General features: G+C 43.7%; 1 pseudogene; it reads left to right on the top strand.

Annotated features, from left to right (window-relative positions):
* The first annotated feature begins 236 nt into the window (after positions 1 to 236).
* On the top strand, positions 237 to 21,450 carry LOC110499439 (annotated as a pseudogene).
* Positions 21,451 to 21,507: the final 57 nt, after the last annotated feature.

Raw genomic sequence — 21,507 nt, 5'->3', positions numbered from 1 at the left:
AGCCAAAGGCTCAGAATTACACAACAATAACTTTTCTATTCTATAGAATTGGGACATTTGAGTGTCCTAAATCACTATTATTTGTGAAATGTTTTTATAAATCATAATACTAGCTACACCTAGTATTATTTTTCTTATTTTACTGTAGCTAAATTAATTGGTCTTATGTTTTATAAGAGCCAGAGAGGTTCTCTCTGGACAAGCTAGCTAATACAGTTTTAAAATGAAGAAGAGAAGGCGGTATATTTCCTTGTCAATCCCACAACTCAATGCGGGGAAGATGGCGGCGGTTTTAGAAAGGAGTTTCATAGAAATAAATCGGTTTGAGAAGGAAACCCTACCAACATTCCGGGAAATAACTGTAGACCTAGGTACATCTTCATGGATATTAAAAGAGTGACCCGCTCTTTATTTGCTCATATGAAAGGTTTATATGATAAACTGTGTATAGAATATGGTCGTGAGTGACCCACCATGCATGCTAACTATTGGCATTATGTAGCTGGCGTGTGGCCAACAATGCTAACTATTGACATCATGTAGCTGGCGTGTGGCCAACAAGCTATATTGCTAGTTAGTATGATAACGGTATCCTCTGCAGGTGCATTTGTTACCTCCGAGCGCCAACCTAAACCAAAGTTAGCCAACCGTACTGTACGCCGCTTTAGCTACACCTTATGCCGAAATCATTCTTAAGTATCGGTATCCTGGTGCATGAGTTGTTTGTTAGCAGCTTTCCACAGTCTGCGCGTTTTACAGCGTAGCATGAGTAGCGTTAGCTTCCAGTTCATGAAAGTCAATGCTTGGTTTTTATAGTGACATGCATTCTAACACATCTGGTTTTCCTCGTTTATTGACAGCTGTCTTTTAGTTATCGGGCAAAGAGAGCGTTGTGATGGTGTAAACCTAACAAGTGGTCAACCACCTGTCAGACCTAAACAGTTTGAGACTGTCGTGTGGTTTCTCGACAGGTCTGAATACTCTTCCTGGCAGTGTGATATACCCAGACAGCGCAGGAGGCTTTCACTATGAGGGAAGTGGAAAACTCCTGTCCATCACTAGCAACAGATTCCTACACTGGTGAGTTTTTTTTTTTTCACCTTTATTTAACTAGGCAAGTCAGTTAAGAACAAATTCTTATTTTCACTGACAGCCTAGGAACAGTCTTAACTGCCTAGTTCAGGGGCAGAACGACAGATTTTTACTTTGTCAGCTTGGGGATTCGATCATGCAACCTTTCAGTTACTAGCCCAATACTCTAATCACTAGGCTACCTGCAAGTTGTGCTTGCTATGTATGTTCTTATATACCATTGGTCATGTAGTGTATGTGGACACCTGCACGTTGAACATCTGATTCCAGATTCATGGGCATTAATATGAGGTTGGTCGTCGTCCCCCCCTTTGCTGCTATAACAGCCTCCACTCTTCCGGGAAGGCTTTCAACTATATGTGGAACATTGCGGTGGGGACTTGCTTCCATTCAGTTGCGAGGATTAGTGAGGTCGGGCACTGATGTTGGGCGATTCGGCCTGGCTCGCAGTCGGTGTAACCAATTCATCCCAAAGGTGTTCGATGGGGTTGAGGTCAGGGCTCTGCAGGCCAGGCAAATTCTTCCACACCGATCTAGACTATCCATTTCTGTATGGACCTCACTTTGTGCACAGGGAAGGGCATTCCCCAAACCAACAAAGTTGGAAGCACAGAATCGTCTAGAACATTGTTTCCCAAACGTTTTATAGTCCCGTACCCCTTCAAACAATCAACCTTCAGCTGCGTACCCCATCTTGCACCAGGGTCAGCGCGCTCTCAAATTAGTTTTTTTTGTCATTGTAAGCCTGCCACACACTATACGATACATTTATTAAACATAAGAATGAGTGAGTTTTTGTCACAACCTGGCTCATGGGAAGTGACAGAACTCCTATAGGACCAGGGCACAAATAATATAATCAATCATTTTGCTCTTTATTTAACCATCTTACATATAAAATCTTATTTGTTAATTGAAAATTGTGAATAACTCACCACTGGTTAATGAGAAGGGTGTGCTTGAAAGGATGCACATAACTCTGCAATGTTGGGTTGTATTGGAGAGAGTCTGTCTTAAATCATTTTTCACAGTCTGTGCTTTAGTTTTCATGCTAGTGAGGGCCGAGAATCCACTCTCACATAGGTACATGGTTGCAAGGGCATCAGTGTCTTAACAGTGCGATTTGCCAAGGCAAGATACTCTGAGCATAGCCCAATCCAGAAATCTGGCAGTGGCTTCTGATTTAAATTCAATTTTCACAGACCCACTTGTTGCAATTTTGATGAGGCTCACTTGTTCAGATATCGGTAAGTGGACTGGAGGCAGGGCATGAAAGGGATGACAAATCCAGTTGTTTGTGTCATCTGTTTCGGGAAAGTACCTGCGTAATTGTGCACCCAACTCACGCAGGTGCTTCGCTATATCACATATGACATTGTCAACTGGCATTCAAGTTAATTTGCACACAAAAAAATCATACAATGGAGACTAAAGGTCGACCGATTATGATTTTAACACCGATAACAATTATTGGAGGACCAAAAAAGGCTGATACTGATTAATCTAACTATTTATATATTTGTATATACATACATACATACATACATACATACATACATACATACATACATACATACATACATACATACATACACACACACACACACACACACACACACACACACACACAGTGGGGAGAACAAGTATTTCATACACTGCCAATTTTGCAGGTTTTCCTACTTACAAAGCATGTAGAGGTCTGTAATGTTTATCATAGGTACACTTCAAATGTGAGAGACGGAATCTAAAACAAAAATCCAGAAAATCACATTGTATGATTTTTAAGTAATTAATTTGCATTTTATTGCATGACATAAGTATTTGATCACCTAACAGCCAGTAAGAATTCCGTCTCTAGTTTGTCTTTAAGAAGCCCTCCTGTTCCCTACTCATTACCTGTATTAACTGCACCTGTTTGAACTCGTTACCTGTATAAAAGACACCTGTCCACACACTCAATCAAACAAACTCCAACCTCTCCACAATGGCCAAGACCAGAGAGCTGTGTAAGGACATCAGGGTTAAATTGTAGACCTGCACAAGGCTGGGATGGGCTACAGGACAATAGGCAAGCAGCTTGGTGGGAAGGCAACAACTGTTGGCGTAATTATTAGTTTGGGAATAATAATCCTTGAGTGTAGGAAGCATTCCAAGTAAATTCCATTCAAAAATCAGGTTGTATGTTTCAATTTGGAGTGAATGTTATGTTTGGGGTAGCATCCTTGTTATGTCCCTCCAGATTTTTTGAAAAATTTGAACAATTTGCTCATGACCTCTGTCTGTCTAAAGTAAACTTTAAGCTCGTCTCTCAATTTAAAAAAGTGTCAATACTTTGCCCCTTGATAACCAGTGCACTTCTGTATGTTGTGAAAGCGTTACATGGTCGCTGCCCATATCATTGCATAGTGCAGAAAACACTTGAGAGTTCAGGGGCCTTGCTTTAACAAAGTTATCAAATCAAATTTTATTTGCCATTAGCCATTTTCACAAAGTGTCTAAAACGTATTTCATGCTGTCAGGCATTCCCTTGGCAGCAAGAGCCTCTCGGTGGATGCTGCAGTGTACCCAAGTGATGTCGGGATCAACTGCTTGCACGCGCGTTTCCACTCCACCTGGACTAGTCTTGAGGGACCACTGCTTCGAAGTAAACTGCTTAGCCATTTCGACGGTATCAAACGTAACATCACTGGGTACTGTTAGGTTCTAATGCTGAGTAAAACACTCAACGGACATTATGAAAGCTTAACCAAGTTTATTTTTCCCAGAGGATCAATACAGCTGCATTAGACAAAACATGTTTCCACCAACACAAGTGTACATACTCCAATATAGGCCCTCCTCTCCAATCTTTACATCAAATATGGTTTGACAGGAAGAGGGTAATAAACCATAATTTCTCCCTTAAGGGGATCTGACCTGACCTCAACCCCTCATTTGCTTAATCCACAGATGTACACCCGTATCCCCTATAGCAATCCTGTGACTTTCTCCCATCCACCCAGCACATCCCAAAGCCATCTGGCTTTGACTTGCTGTCTCATCTACGCCTTCTCTCCAGGTCCACCTCCGGGGACACAGTGCAGCTGGTGGAGCAGTCTCTGGACACCAACCTACTGAACAGTGCTGTTAAACTCAAGATCACACACTGCCCTCTGCTGCCCGGAGGCGTACACATCCAGGAGACCCTCAACAATGTCACCATCCTCATCGTCACCAACCAGGCTGTGCACTGGTTGGTGCTGCCACACCCCACACGCATGTACAGCGGTGTAAGTCCCTCTTCAGGGTGCTTCTAAACCAAAATGCATGAATCGTATGTCCAACGCAGTAGAGTGGGGAGAAATGATTTGTGTGAAACATTGTTTTTAATTGGTTGACGTAATCAATGTTCTTACTTTTCTGACAGACAGCGCAACACAACCTTTTCCCAGCACACTGTGCTGTATACAAATATAATTTTCTCGCTCTCCCACAGGAGCTGGTGACAGAGCTCCAGATGCAGTCCATATTTGCAGACGTGGGGAAAATTTGTCTGCAGGACCCGGCCCACAGCGGAGTCATCCCCAGCCCTGTGGGCCAGACAGTAGGCCCCACCGCCTCAGCAGCCTGGCTCAGCCACCAGGGAGAGGCCCATTACGCCCTTGCATCACCTGCAGGGGGTATCCTGGTCGTCACACTGCCCCCACACAACACACAGGCCAGCTTGACCATTCTGGAGCTGAAGACAAGCTCTGTGATGCAGAGGCTGGCTGCCAACTGCCATCAGGTTAAAGACATGTTTTTTACTTCATGAATAGATTGAGTCTGGGTCCGTGTAATCGCCCCATTGTGTAAACCAACCCTGGTTCTTTTGTTCGTGTGTATGTGTGTTCTGTCCAAAGGTGAGCAGGGCCCTGGGGACCTGGCCTTGAGTCTGGCAGTAAGGGAACTGGAGGACGACACCTTCATCTTGGCTCTGTGTCAGGACCATAAACTATGCATGTGGTCCTATAGGGTCAGTCCCATAGAGAGATTGTTCTATTGAATTCTGTGGTCAGAAGCATGACATTTTGGGGTCTCGAGTGGCACAGCGGTCTAAGGCAATTCATCTTAGTGCTAGAGGCGTCACTGAAGACCCTGGTTCGATTCCAAGCTGTATTACAACCGGCCGTGATAGGGAGTCCCATAGGGTTGTCCAGGTTAAGCTTTGGCCGGGGTAGGCCGTCATTGTAAATAAGGATTTGCCTTAATTGACTTGCCTAGTTAAATGAAGGTTAAATAAAATAAACATCCTGTCAAAGCTGAGATCTGTGAATCAGTGCCACTGGTCTCCCCAAGAAACGTGGAACAAAATAAATGGTAGTACATACATACTCTGCCGTTCTATCCCATGTGCAATGATTGCTGAGGGAATAAGTGTTATTTTTTGTTAAAGTGACGTCTCTGTTGTAATATCGCAAATGGACAGAGCAGTTTCACCCCAACGGATTGCAACTTTGTCCTTTTTCATTTGGATCTAAAAGTAGGCCTATTTGATTAAAATATGAGTAATATTAGCCTGGATATCAACAAAATAAATAATTGAAAAAAAAATCTAACAAGCTGTTTTTTGCTAACATGGGAAGTCCCTTCTTCATCCTCCCTCACTCACCCTACAGGACCAGGCATGTCTGATGGAGGCTGACATGTTGGAATACATGCCAGCGTGCCGGGGGTGAAGCGTTCCCCAGGACAGGGCCATCGGCTGCGGCTAACCTTCTCCTCCACGGGGCTGTGTCTGGCCATCTACCTGGCTGTACCTTCCAGGGGACAGTTCACTGTGCTGCAGCTGGTGGCCACAGACAACAACCGCTACAGCCTGGACCACATCTCCTCACTGTTCGCCACACAGGTAACTGAAGGAGAGGTGTGGTGCGTGTGTGTGTGTGTGAGAGAGTGGGTAGGGGTTGTCTTTGTGGAAGAGTGTTTGTCGGTTTGGAATGGGTCTGGAATTTTGATATTGTGTGGAAAGTATCATCAGTAATATAATGTTTTGTCAGCCTGACTCCTCTCCTGTGTGTCCTGGTGTGATTAGGAGACACTGGTGGACTTTGCTCTCACTTCTACGGACATCTGGGGCCTGTGGCTGGACGATACCAACCAAACCGTGGTGAAATACATCAACTTTGAACAGTGAGTATGACATGTTTTGATTATCCTTTGGATAGTGTAATGGACTTGTATGCCTATATATCAAGAGATGATCTCTGTAACATTGTGAATTTCGTTTTCTGGGGGGAAATTACTATAATTTGGAGTGCTGTCCATTTCCTACTCTGACGTCACAGTTCCACAGCAGGTCAGTGGAACCAGGTGTTTGTGCAGCCTGGCCCTGAGGAAGAGGTCCACATCGGAGCAGACCAGGACCCCAGGGTAAGACGACACCACATCATTCATCACTGATATCAAATGGGATTTGAATTAATTAATCTGAATTTTATTTATTAAATTAACTGATTAATCATAACCTGATTTGATGACATCACCCTCTATCCAAACATCATTGCAATTTATCAGTATCCTCTTATTCCATATTGTCACTTTTGTGCCTACCCACATCAGAAAAAAAGATAATTTGTCCTATCTATTGTGTTATGACAGGAGACTTCCTGGACATGCTCTTCTCCCCCCTGAGATTCACTGCCTCTGCTATAGTCAAAGCCCTTCAGATTTACAGGAGAGGCACAGAGTGAATCACTGATCTCCCATGGGAGACCCTCAAGAAAGAGGTGACGGTCGCTGTGGAGAAGGAGGTAAGCTAGACAAGGCTCCCTGCTTTCTGCGTATTCTCTCTCCATCTGACTCACCGTCTCCTTCTGACTTTTTTTCTCAGCTTGTTTCTGCTGCGTTTCCTACATGTATGACTCTCTCCCCCTCTAGCTGCAAAGCAGTGTGACAGAGTTTGAGTTCAGCCAGGAGGAGTACAGGCAGCTACAGGTGGAGTTCTGGTCCAAGTTCTAGTTCTGTGCCTGCTGTCTACAGTACCAGGAGGGTCTGGCCACACCACTGGGCCTGCTGCTCAACCCACATACACACATGGTTTGTGTGCTGAAGAAGGTACAGATTGGAAGAGAGACTACATTACACTACATTCTTGCATATGTTTAGTTGATTTGGGACCATGTGACCCAAAAGGGGACAAAGGAAACCTGGTCATTTAAAACATACTTTTTTATGTTTCATATTAAAATAATTTTGCTGGATTGCAGTGAATAAGTGACTGTTTGATCTAGGGCTTTGTGTCATTCCTGGCGCCCTGCTTTGCTGTGGAGCACCTGTATTTTGATGAGTACCTGTTCTCAGAGGAAGAGACACCTGTGGCTGAGGGTAAAGACCTGTCATTCATCTGTGTCTGAGAATGTATAGTAGCCATTTTAGATTCAGAGAGCTCTTTACCTACTGGGTTTTTGTCAAGTGTAGCCATTCACACTTTAAGTGGTTCAATGTGAATTTGTTTCTCCTTGTTGAAAAGGTAGACATTGTTTGCCATTTTGGCTCTGCAGGACTCCCTAACTCATCCCAGTTTCTCCTCGTACCATGTTTCCCCATGTCCAGACCCGGAGGTTGGTCGTGACGTGCTGCAGCTGGTGCAGTGTCTGAGGCTGGTGAGTGACGCGGTGCCGGGGGAAATGGCCTACAAGATGGAGAAAGCCCTGGAACATCTCCAGTCACCTGAGAGGGCTGGAGAACTTACTGGCCAACAACAAGTCAGTACGCACACACCTCAACAGGTTTTGAAAATTACTATGTACTGTCTATGGAGGCCAGTTGAAAGTCAATTAATGATTTGGGGAAAAATTGTCATAGGAAAAATAATTTCAACCAACAAATATTCTTGACCTCCAATGGGTCATTCACATGCAGGCATTGCCGTGCTATGTGGAGTTTTGTGACTGACTGTTGTGCATCTTTCATTCCCATCGTAGTGAGAATGTGATCGAGGACATCCATAACAAACTACAGGACGTCCAAATGAACCCTTTGGCAGCCATGGCCATGCTGATCAGAGAGATGGACCTGGAGACTGACTCGGAGCCAGGAGGAGAAGGGTCTCTCACCATAGGTAAGACCTATATAATATTATACCATGCTATACCTACCACACAATACCATGGCTAATATACAGTACCAGTCAAAAGTTAACACACCTACTCATTCCATGGTTTTTATTTTGTAAAATGTTCTACATTGTAGAATAATAGTGAAAACATAATACATGATTCCATGTGTTATTTCATAGTTTAAGCAAAAAAAGTGTTAAACAAATCAAAATATATTTTATATTTGAGATTTTTCAAATTATCCACCCTTTACTTTGATGACAGCTTTGCACAGTCTTGGCCCTGGAATGCATTTCAATTAACAGGTGTGCCTTGTTAAAAGTTCATTTGTGGAAATTCTTTCTTTAATGCATTTGGGCCAATCAGTTTTGAACTTAGCCCTATTTGGTAAAAGACCAAGTCCATATGATGGCAAGAACAGCTCAAATAAGCAAAGAGAAATGACAGTCCATCATTACTTTAAGACATGAAGGTCAGTCAATCCGGAACATTTCAAGAGTTTCTTCAAGTACATTTAAAAAAAAACATCAAGCGCAATGATGAAGCTGGCTCTCATGAGGACCGCCACAGGAAAGGAAGACCCAGAGTTACCTCTGCTGCAGAGGATTAGTTCATTGGCGTTACAAGCTTCAGAAATTGCAGCCCAAATAAATGCTTCAGAGTTCAAGTAACAGACACAGCTCAGAGGCATGGTTGAATTTCTGCAAAGAAACCACTACTAAAGGACACCAATAAGAAGAGACTTGCTTGGGCCAAGAAACACAAGCAATGGACATTAGACCGGTGGAAATTTGTCCTTTGGTCTGGAGTCCAAATGTGACATTTTTGGTTCCAACCGCCGTGTCTTTGTGAGACGCAGTGTGGGTGAATGGATGATCTTTGCATGTGTTTTTCCCACCGTAAATCATGGAGGAGGAGGTGTTATGGTGTGGGGGTGCTTTGCTGGTGACACTGTCAGTGATTTTATTTAGAATTCAAGGCACACTTAACCAGCATGACTACCACCGCATTATGCAACGATACGCCATCCCATCTGGTTTTCACTTTGTCCTGTTGAATGATAGTGGGACTGAGCCAAAACACACATCCAGGCTGTGTAAGGGCTGTTTGACCAAGATGGAGTGCTGCATCAGATGACCTGACCTCTATAATCCCCCAGCCTCAACCCATTCATGTACATACTACCTCAATTGGGCAGACCAACCAGTGCTTCTGCACATTGGCTAACCGGGCTATCTGCATTGTGTCCCGCCATCCACCACCCGCCAACCCCTCTTTTACGCTACTGCTACTCTCTGTTTATCATATATGCATAGTCACTTTAACCATATCTACATGTACATACTACCTCAATCAGCCTGACTAACCGGTGTCTGTATTGTTTTTCACTGTCTTTTTACTATTGTTTTTATTTCTTTACGCCACCTATTCACCAAATACCTTTTTTGCACTATTTCGCTACTTTTATAGCCTCGCTACTGTATATAGCCTGTCTTCTTACTGTTTTATTTCTTCTCTAACCTATTGGTTAGAGTCTAAGTAAGCATTTCACCTGTTGTATTCGGCGCACGTGACATACATTTTTGATTTGTTTGAATTGGGATGACTTGGACCGCACAGTGAAGAGAGAACAGCCAACAAGTGCACAGCATATGTGGGAACTCCTTCAAGACTGTTGGAAAAGCATTACAGGTGAAGCTGGTTGAGAGAATGCCAAGTGTGCAAAACTGTCAAGGGTGTCTTTGAAGATTCTAAAATTCTATTTTGATTGAACTTTGCTTACCTCATGATTCCATATGTTATTCCATAGTTTGTCTTCACTATTATTCTACAATGTAGAAAATGGTCAAAATAAATAAAACCCTTGAATGAGTAGGTGTGTCCAAACTTATGACTCGTACTGTATATCAACACAGATTTGCCCTAGATAATTCTATATGATGTCATTTATTGACCGGTAAGTTTAGTTTTTATTATTTTTTGAGTAGCAAGTTAAACTGAATGTTTGAGCTCAGTCTGTGTGAAAATGGACCGGTTTAAACTGATGTGCCCCCCCAGCAGGCCAGTCCCTGTCGTGGCGGAGCAGTCTGTCCCAGCTGTATGGTAGCAGTGTGGCGGTAGCTGTGGTGTGTCAGGCTGTCTGTCAGATGGCCATGACCAGAGCCCTGTTCTGTAGGGACCTGCTCATACTGCAGCAGCTCTACCTACGTCTAGGAGACAATGTAAGTAGTAGTAGTACACACACTGAGACAGAAATGCAAACGCATCACACTAGGGCTGACCCCAACAAAAACAAATCTTGGTTGACTAAGAGAAGACTGTTCTTTCGACCAAAGTTGTACAACTTTTTGTAGACACAGCCTGTGTGTTTTAATCAAACCAACTATATGCACTGAGCTTGTCTAATTCTAAGCGCACTGTTTGAAATAATTAAGACACATTAATGACCAGAGACTGTCAATTGCAGACAGACCGCAATTGCAGACTTGCTATGCTGTGTTAAGAATTAGTGAGTGACCGTGTGACTAGCACCCATTGTCTCTCTCCTCCATTGTGCAGCGAACACTACAAAACTTCAAGTGTTTTTCACGCTGTCCATGAGCTGAAGCTGCAACATAATTACAGCCATTTCTGACAGATTTTTTTGTTACCGAAATCCCTCATTTGTTTAGGAAAAGCATTCCCTATTCCCTCAACCTTTGCTCTCTTTACTTGACACGTATGCATTGCATGCACAGGACCAATGGGACCTGACCTATAGCATATCATAATCCCATTAATAAATTGGTTATAACAAACTCGGAACACATGGGACAGCTAAATGAATACAAAGGACGTGACGAACCAACGAAAATACTGGGTAAAGAAAAAGGTAAGGAGCAAGCACTGCATGCCAAACAGGTGCTGTTGGATTACAATATCATTTTTACAATGTAAACCTTTATTTAACTAGGCAAGTCTGTTAAGAACAAATTCTTATTTACAATGACGGCCAAACCCGGATGACGCCGGGCCAATTGTGCGCCGCCCTATGGGACTCCCAATCACGGCCGGATGTGATAGACTGGATTTGAACCAGGGACTGTAGTGACGCCTCTTGCACTGAGATGCAGTGCCTTAAACTGCTGCGTCCGTGTACTAGAATACTTAAAAGGCCGCTAAAATATTAAGTATTGGTATCGTTTTTTTTTTTGGCAAGGAAAATATCGGATATCGGTATTGGCCGAAAATGTCATATCGGTGCATCACTAATTGAAATGCATGCCTAAGTTACAGTATTAAGACGAAACAGGATGCGCTCTTTGGCCTACAGCTCGATGGTTGTCATACAAGGCTGCTATACTAAGCCTATTGATGACATTACTTATTATAATGATGACCATGACAATAATATCAAAAAGAAGGGTTATTATAAATATTTGGAAGTGTAAACAACACTAAATAAATTAAGTAATACCAGAGGCTGTTCTAATGGGGAAAAAAGTGTAAAGCCTTTATTACAGCATGGCAAAGATTTTAAAATATTTGATTTATAAAGCCAGGTGTGTTTAAGTTAAGCTATTCATTATAGACCTAATTAAGTTGTCTTTTTCTCTTCTGCTAACTCCAACTGCTGCCTCCGCCGCTTTGTTCTCAACACCAACATGCTGGTTAACTTTGATATTATGCACACAGCAACATGGTCTTGGAAAATGCGCCAATTCAACAGCGCATTGTTTCAGAACCGTGGAGAGCGACCACTATCCAACGCGGGAGAAAGTGCATTTGTTATAAAATATTTATATTAGTGTTGCACCATTGTTCTGAGGTAATATAACCATATACAATTTCAATAGCGCATGTCTTAGTGATTGACTGCCATCCTCACGGCCTCCATAATGGATTAGTCCACATAGACAGGCGCACTATCAGACGGGTGTCTTGTACACCGTGAAATATTTTTTGTTACTGCTCGACTGAAGGAATCTTGGTCGACCAACCAACAATTGACCAGTCGACTAAATATGGCCCGCCCTACATCACACACACACACACACGTCAGTCTGCTCTTTTGACTTAACTGTGTGTGTGTTCTCCAGATGTTCCCGGGTGGAGGGCCTCAGCTGCTACAACAGGACCTGATCCCCCGCTCCACTCAGCTTCTCTCCTCCTACTATCTCCTCAAACACATCACCCAGAGCCTGACCACCACCGTGCCTCTTGACATCATGTACGTACGCACGCACACAAACACACACATTCCATCGCAACACAACATAGTATTGAATTCAGTGAATTCTGCCTGGTTGACATTGTGTTCTCCCTCCAGAGATGCCAACCTACAGCACCTGTCAGTCCTGGAGCTGTCTGATTCTCCAGCTATGGCTAGCAACAGATCAGGTCAGGTCCTATGTGTAGCCTCCGTCTCTCTAAGCGATGACTTTTTTTCCTGTTTTAATCAGGAATTCCTGCTTTTCTGACATTGCCCTCTATTCATCCATCATTGCAATATGCCTAGATAACCCAAACCAATATCATACTTTTGTCTGAATTTTCCTGATCACATCCCTGCATCCCACTCCGTTTTCTTTTCCCCTTAGTCCGGAGCCCCCAGACGGTGGTGGAGCTGTTCTACCAGAGCGTAGCATGGAAGGCCATCATTACCCAAATCTACTCTAAGCAGAACAGCCCCTCCCCGGGCACAGCCCTGCTCCACTGGCCCCACATGGTCTCCAGCATGGTCACCCTGCTGGCTCGGCAACTGTATCCTACCACACACACGACTGTGCTTGGCTAAGCAAAAGTTGATGTTTCCCTAGGAAAGGTTATCTACACAGCTGGCATATTTTTAAGCTGGGCGAGCCCCAAAATGGTTATTTAGGCAATGTTATTTCTGTCCTCATACACGGCTAGGCTAGTCGAGGCTAGAGTTAATATGCTTTACGCAAGGTTATTTATTACACACCACATGGCTAGCACATGCTATGCTATTAAAGTGAGGCGAAGCTACATTTGATGTGCTTTAGGCAAAGATTTGACTTTAGCCTTAGAGGGTTGCAATGAGGTGCACTGTAAATAATGTCAAGGTTGGCCCTTAACACTATCTTTTTATTGCTGGCCCAACAACCTTAGCTTCCAGTTCCCTGAGTGTCTGATGGGCAACTGCCAGTACGCACAACTACAGGTGAGACGCTTCCCACGGACTCAACAACTCTCACACACTATTTGTGTTGCATCATGTTTTTTTTATGTTTTTTACCTTGACTGCATAACCAATGTCCTAATTGGGACAATAAATATGTATTTATTGATTGAAGCAGATTTAATTAAAAAGCCAACTGATGCATTTTTAAATATAATATTTTCTTAAGCTTTCCTTTTCTCTCCCTTCAGGAGGATGTGCGTCTCATTGGGCCGTGGTGTCAGGTTAACGTGGGCTCCTGCCGCTTCATGCTGGGCCAATGTTACCTGGCCAACTGAGAGGGACAGAAGGTGTGTGTTTTAAAGTGGAACTGACAGCGTTTTTAACTTCTTTTCACATATGGAACAAACAGACAATCATATCAGTCAAAAACTTTAAGATAGAACCTTTTTTTTATTTGCCTCAACATTCCATAGGAGGGCATAGACCCATCCACTTGGGAGCCAGGCCCTGCCAATCAGGAGTTTTTCCCCACGAAAGGGCTTTATTACGGACATAAATACTACTGTTTTATCAGCTGTCTGGGTGGCTGGTCTCAGACGATCCCGCAGGTAAAGAATCCAGATGTGGAGGTTCTGGGCTGGCTTGATTACACGTGGTCTGCAGTTGTGAGGCTGGTTCAACGTACTGCCAAATTCTCTAAAACTACATTGGATGCGGCTTATGGTAGAGAAATTAATTTTAAATTGTCAGGCAAAATTTCTGGTGGAGAACTTGAGATCTGTGGCATTGTTGTGACACAACTGTACATTTTAGTGGCCTTTTATTGCCCCCAGCACAAGGTGCACCTGTGTAATGAAGATTCTGTTTAATCAGCTTCTTGATATGCCACACCTGTCAGGTGGATGGATTTTCTTGGCAAAGGAGAAATGCTCACTAACAGTGATGTAAACACACATTTGAAAAAAAATGTTTTTGGTGTGTATGGAACATTTCTGAGATCTTTTATTTCAGGTCATGAAACATGGGACCAACACTACATGTTGTGTGTTATTTTTGTTCAGTGTATATAATTCACCAGTACATTTCTTGGTAGTCAAATTATTGCTATCAGGTAAATCACAGCTGGCCTGGTACAATGTTTGCTGCCTTCATTCAGGGATGCAGTGTTTCAATGTCTCATAATTTTGTACAAAAACAGATGAATGTAACAAAGGCTGGGAATGACAATACAATCAAACTAACAAGGGCGATGATCACAAGTCGGTCATAATGTGGCTAATAGGCAACAAGCTAAAAACACGGAGCCTAATGTTAGCTAGCTGCTAGGAAGATGTCATGTCATTGGAGGAGTGGGTCGATGACTTTTTCCCCTCATATCGTTTTCCGGTGGCTATACACAGCTAGAGATGCAGGTGTCATTTGGTTAGCTAGCAAGAACTTGAACGACTGTTATCCAGTTAGCATATATATCTGCGTTCGCAAATTCACTCTGGCTATCTACTCCAATTTCAGAGCACTCTCATCTGAGTATGCCAGAGCTCAGAATAACTGATGAATTTACGAACATCAACACCTGCTGAATGTGGCCGGTGTCAGTAAACGTAGGCAAAGTAAGTTAGTCATGAACGCTCTGGATAACCTGTAAACAGCCTAACCAGCTCTGAGTAAAATGGTCTGAGTAAGGCGTTCTCTCATTTGTGTCTGGAGCTAGCTAGCTAGCAAGCCAAACGATTGCTATCAGGTTGTAAATCACAGCTGTCCTGGTACAATGTTTGCTGCCTACATTCGGGATGCACCGTTTCGGTTTCAAAGGCTCAATATTTTGGATAAAAAAATGACGAATGTAACAGGCTGGGAATGACAATACAATCAGTTAGCTTTGGGTGCTTGGTTGGGACAAGCATGCGTTGTTAGCAGGTAAGCTGCAGAAGAACGAAAAGGCTACAATTCCCTATCATTTATCAGTGCAATTTTGACGGCCAACTAGTTGAAGTTTTGGTTTATCTAATGTTCCTTCGTTAGATGTTAGCTCATCTTTCTCTGGCTAGCATTAGTTGTTGATCTTTATGTTGATGTCCATAACTGAGGGAGAAAGAGCCTACCTTTTCATGGTTGTTTGATCAATAGGACTGTAAAGTTCCCAAATGTAAGAGGACTCCCAAGTGGTATTGACATATTTGCAGAAATCCATGCAGGTGTATTTTGAGGCTTTTGGCGACTGCGTTCTAATGATCAAAAGTCGTACTGTTGTAATTGCCTGTAAACACACAGTCCAGTTCACTGTGAATGATGGCAGGCCTGTGGCAAATAAATAATAGCTCCGATTGGCTATGGCGCACCGGTCTGCGTAGACGCTGGTCCTGGATGAGGGATGTTATATTTACTGCAGTTAATTGCTTTCCCACTCTATATTGCTATAGAACTTTCACAAATGCCTTAGATATGGTCATTTTCAAGTTTACGTATACTAAGTGCTCACTTGTCAGAAAATGTTTTAAAAAGTGTCATGCTTCCTGGGGGTTCACATTAACATATTTTAATAAGATATCATGTTGCTCAAATGCAGTCAGTTCCACTTTAAGGGTTGCGGTTGCATTTCAACGTGTCATTATGACCATGAAGAGTTGTGGCGATAGTACAGAAGGTTTAGTGGCTGAAAGTTGTTGCTTCACAGGTGTGACAGAGCAGCACCAGTAGCTGTTTTCTGACCCCCATTTGTGTCCAGGCACTGCAGTGTTTCCAGGAGGCGGAGGAGTTTCTTCTGAGATTGACAGGAGCCGAGGAGGAAGCTGCACCGGGACTACAGTACTACAAGGTTACTATGGGAACCCGTTCTTTAAATAATATATTATTGGAATATTTATTAAATGTAGTCGGGTGCTCGTGCCCTACGAACCCTTTCAATCTGGATGTGTGTGTGTGTGGATTTATTATTTTTTTTTGTAGTGTTTTTACTTATTCTCAAGTGTGTGTTAGGTGCTGCGGTTGCTGGAGTACGTTGGTCTGCCAGAGCTGGTCATCCATCTAGCCACTCTGGCCATCACGGAGGCCGTCAATGACCCCAGGAGTCAGGCTGCCCTGTGGACCCGCATCTTCAAGCATCACCTGGACCTAGGACACAACAGCCAAGCCTACGAAGCCCTCACACAGAACCCTGACTCCAGCAGCCAGTTAGACTGTTTGCGTCAGCTTGTTGTGGTTCTGTGTGAGCGTTCTCAACTTCAGGACCTGGTCCAGTTCTCCTACGTCAACCTGCACGATGAGGTAGACACACATACAGTAGTGGCCAAAAGTTTTGAGAATTACACAAATATTCATTTTCAAAGTCTGCTGCCTCAGTTTGTATGATGGTAATTTGCATACACTCTAGAATGTTATGAAGAGTGATCAGATGAATTGCAATTAATTAAAGTCCCTATTTGCCATGCAAATGAACTGAATCCCCAAAAACCACTTTCACTGCATTTCAGCCCTGCCACAAAAGGACCAGCTGACATTGTCAGTGATTCTCTCGTAAACACAGGTGTGAGTGTTGACGAGGAGGCTGGAGATCACTCTGTCATGCTGATTGAGTTCGAATAACAGACACGTGCCGTCATCATTGCTTCGCACAAAAAGGGCTTCACAGGCAAGGATATTGCTGCAAGTAAGATTGCACCTAAATCAAGCATTTATCGGATCATCAAGAACTTCAAGGAGAGCGGTTCAATTGTTGTGAAGGCTTCAGGGTGCCCAAGAAAGTCCAGCAAGCTCCAGGACCATCTCCTAAAGTTGATTCAGCTGCGGGATCAGGGTACCACCAGTACAGAGCTTGCACAGGAATCGCGAGGCGAAGACTTTTGGAGGATGGCCTGGTGTCAAAAAGGGCAGCAAAGAAGCCACTTCTCTCCAGGAAAAACATCAGGGACAGACTGATATTCTGCAAAAGGTACAGGGATTGGACTGCTGAGGACTGGGGTAAAGTCATTTTCTCTGAATCCCCTTTCTGATTGTTTGAGGCATCTGGAAAAAAAGCTTGTCCGGAGAAGACAGGGTGACCGCTACCATCAGTCCTGTGTCATGCCAACAGTAAAGCATCCTGAGACCATTCATGTGTGGGGTTGCTTCTCAGCCAAGGGAGTGGGCTCACTCACAATTTTGCCTAAGAACACAGCCATGAATAAAGCATGGTATCAACACATCCTCCGAGAGCAACTTCTCCCAACCATCCAGGAACAGTTTGGTGACGAACAATGCCTTTTTCCAGCATGATGGAGCACCTTGCCATAAGGCAAATGTGATAACTAAGTGTCTCGGGGAACAACACATCAATATTTTGGGTCCATGGCCAGGAAACCCCCCAGACCTTAATCCCATTGAAAACTTGTGGTCAATCCTCAAGAGGCGGGTGGACAAACAAAACCCCACAAATTCTGACAAGCTACAAGCATTGATTATGCAAGAATGGGCTGCCATCAGTCAGGATAATTGACAGCATGCCAGGGTGGATTGCAGAGGTCTTGAAAAAGAAGAGTCAACACTGCAAATATTGACTCTGCATCAACTTCATGTAATTGTCAATAAAAGCCTTTGACACTTATGAAATGCTTGTAATTATACTTGTTTTCCATAGTAACTTCTGACAAAAATATCTAAAGACACCGAAGCAGCAAACTTTGTAGAAATTAATATTTGTCATTCTTAAAACGTTTGGCCATGGCTGTACATTCTCTTTACATTTGGTTAGAGCGCATTATGGACTATATAAATGTATTAGATTAATCAGATCAAGTTTTGGACCTTGTTTCTTTTCTGGCTGCAGGTGGTCAGCATCAGAGGCCAGAGCAGTGGACCTGATGTCCCACAACTACTACGAGCTGCTCTACGCCTTCCACATCAACAGACACAACTACAGGGAAGGTGAGAGGAGCCTGGGACACTGTCAGATATTAGCACTTTGTTTAGAAATGAGGCTGGTGGTATTCCTTTTTACTCACTCTCCATTGTGTGTTTTATTTTGATGTGTTTGGCCCTATCTGTCCTCCAGCGGGTAGGGTGATGTTTGAGTACGGCATGCGTCTGGGCCGGGAGGTGAGGACTCAACTGGGTCTACAGAAACAGGTCAACTGTTGCCTGGCCTCCCTCAACTGTCTACGGCTTATCAGATCTGACTACGCCTGGATTGTCCAACCCACCTCTGGAGCGGTGTATGAGAGGCCCGCTGCATCACCAAAGAGGAACTACGATGGAGAGTTTACTACTGGTCCAGGTGAGATACGATAGGCATAGATAACTATTTGTGATTATAATTTACTGCTATAAATGTTCCTTTTTGGTCATTACCATCTTTACACCACATGGGACATGGTGGGAAATGTGTATGATAACATGCTCTTTAAATTCTACAGTATTGTAATTGTTTGTCCGTTAAGTTCATGTTTTAAGTATCTCTATATTTCTGTTATTACGGGGCTATCACTCTGTTATTAGTGCGCCTGTGCCAGTGTCTGGTAGTTGATGATCCTGGCCTGAGTGCAATGGCAACCGTGTATTGTGCTAATACGGTTGCGTAAACCTTGTTAAACTGGAACCTTGTCGTTGTGTCATTTTGAGTTAACATCCGTGTCCCTGCAGTGGGTGGTCAGATAGACATCCTGGAGCTGAAGGAACTTCAGGAGTACGCCCTTGCCCGTAGCCACCTCACCTTGGCTCAGCATCACCCACCCTCTGCTGCCATTGCAGGTACAAACAACACTGATAACATATTCCCAAAAGTGAATGGAAAGTGACTTGTCAGTAAGCAATCGCCAATGATGTTTTGCCTTGATACCTCTTAATGTGAAAATTTAGAGGGGGGAACATTGTTCCTGTAAGGAAACGAAACCCCTAATCGAACACCAGAAATGTAACACAGTTCTGTGTGTGGCGTTGCAGGCAGCGCCTCTGCAGTGGAGATGGTGTCCCTACTGGTCCAATCAGGACTATTCGACTGTGCCCTCTCTCTCTGCCAGACCTTCAAAATCTCCCTCACTTCAGTCTTCGAGGGACTTGCCTGTAAGTAACAGGCTCAGTCAACTGCATGGAGTGACGTGAATTTATATGCATATCTCTCATTGACGATTCATGATTTACGTCAATTTCCTAGTTATGCATGCAGTTAGTATTCAACCCGTAGTGATCACACCAAAGTAATCAGTCTTGCCTTATCTGAACTAACATGTAGATACAGGGGTTTCCTTCCTGTGGGTTGATAGTGGTGTGATGCTTGCAGTTTTGTATTTTCAGGTGTATAAAGTTACAGTACGGTGGAGAGGAGAATCAGAATGAAGCCTGGAACTGGCTGGCTGCCAATCAGCTGTGTACCATCACAACCAAAGAGTCAAGGTTGGTTAAATGTATGAACTCTTCATGGTACAAATTGGCTAGGAAATACCACATTGTCCACCTTGTGGTGCAGTTGGGAATATTAAAAATGTCAACTTGAACAATAAAAATAAAGTGAAGTCATGTAAAACATTTCAAATATGACTTTCCGCCAGTGCGACAGATGAGGCGTGGCGACTTCTGACCGCTTACCTGGAGAAGCATCCTACTCAGAATGCTCAGCACCATCGCTGTGTCATCAACAAGCTGCTGTCACACGGTGTACCGCTGCCTGGCTGGTCAACGCCTACAAGGTGAGAGAGCACAGTATTTGTGCATGTATTTATATTGCCCTAAATGCAAGACATATTTTCTGAGAAGGACCCCTAGATATGAATTAAATGGAGTCAATAAATGTACCTTTTTGTGGTTGTATTTGCTCCCTGTATATGATAAAAGAAGCTTGTTTTGTTTAGGGGGTGGATGCTGCAGCGTTGTTACGGCTCTACCTGAACTACGACCTGCTGACGGGAGCAGTTGAGCTGGTGTTGGAGTATGTAGATGCCCTCCTGGGGAAGGGACACCAGTACTTTGGCATCAAGGTACACTATACACTAAGTGTACAAAATATTAGGAACACCTGCTCTTTACATGAGACTGACCAGGTGTTAGCTATGATGTCACTTGTTAAATCCACTTCAATCGGTGTAGATGAAGGAGAGGAGACAGGTTAAAGAAGGATTGTTAAGCCTTGAGTCATGGAATATGTGTCCCATTCATCGGGTGACTGGGCAGGACAAAATAACGGTATGGTAGGTGTCGGGTGCACCTGTTTGTGTCAATAACTAAAACGCTGCTGGGTTTTTAACACTCAGTTTCCTGTGTATCAAGAATGGTCCACCATCCAAATGACATCTACACAACTGTGGGAAGCATTGGAGTCAACATGGACCAGCATCCCTGTGGAACGCTTTCGACACCTTAGAGTCCATGCCCCAACGAATTGAGGCTGTTGTGAGGGCAAAAGGGGATGCGACTCAATAATTAGGAAGGTGTTCCGAATGTTTTGTACACTCTGTGTACGTCACTTCCCATGTTTATGATGCATGGTTGTTTTACCCATCTTAGTTGAACACACTTGATTCTTATCTCTAGAGAAGGTTCTTGTCCTTTAATTGTTTCTCTCTGGTAATGGTGTTGTACAGAGGCCCCTCTCAGCCACAGCGCCGTTGGGTTGGCTCCCATACACATCCATCGACCAGCTCCTCCAGTCGCTCACCGAGACCCAGACCAACGCCAGAGTAAGTTGATTTGAAATCGGTTTGACAACCTGTGCTGACTGACATCAAACCTGACATGACTGTCCTCAGTTTAAAAGTTAACATGCACCACCACGCTCCTCATTACTTGTCCTCTCCATCTCAGATGTATAAGAAACTGCAGGACAAGCTGAATGACTACCACAAACGACGAGGAGAAGGCTCCAGGCCCAGTAGAAGCACCGTCTGTCAGTCAAAACACAGCACTGCTTGCATCTAGATTCTACTCTGCTACCAAAGTGTGCACTTGCACACTCAGTCTTGGATTTCAAAGCATTGGATTGGTGTAAGAATTGGCTGGGGGATGTTTCTGCCATTGCTAATTCCATGACGGGGAAGATGGAGGTGGGTGGAGAATCGGGTACAGCCTGGCCCCACTGCCCCTCCAGGTGCTGTCACTATGGCCATGACTCTGTGGAACACAAAACAGACTCAATGGAAGGGAAATGCATGTATTTTTGTATTAAGGGTAAATTAAACTGACTAATTCGTATGCACTTCGCCAGATTGTTTTGTGGTAGACATTTTGTGTTGTCTAATTTCTGGCTAA

Source organism: Oncorhynchus mykiss, chromosome 2, assembly GCF_013265735.2.
Source record: "Oncorhynchus mykiss isolate Arlee chromosome 2, USDA_OmykA_1.1, whole genome shotgun sequence".
In the NCBI taxonomy this organism is placed as follows: domain Eukaryota; kingdom Metazoa; phylum Chordata; class Actinopteri; order Salmoniformes; family Salmonidae; genus Oncorhynchus; species Oncorhynchus mykiss.
The sequence above is the reverse complement of the archived record's forward strand: the minus strand, read 5'-3'. Positions and strand labels throughout refer to the sequence as shown.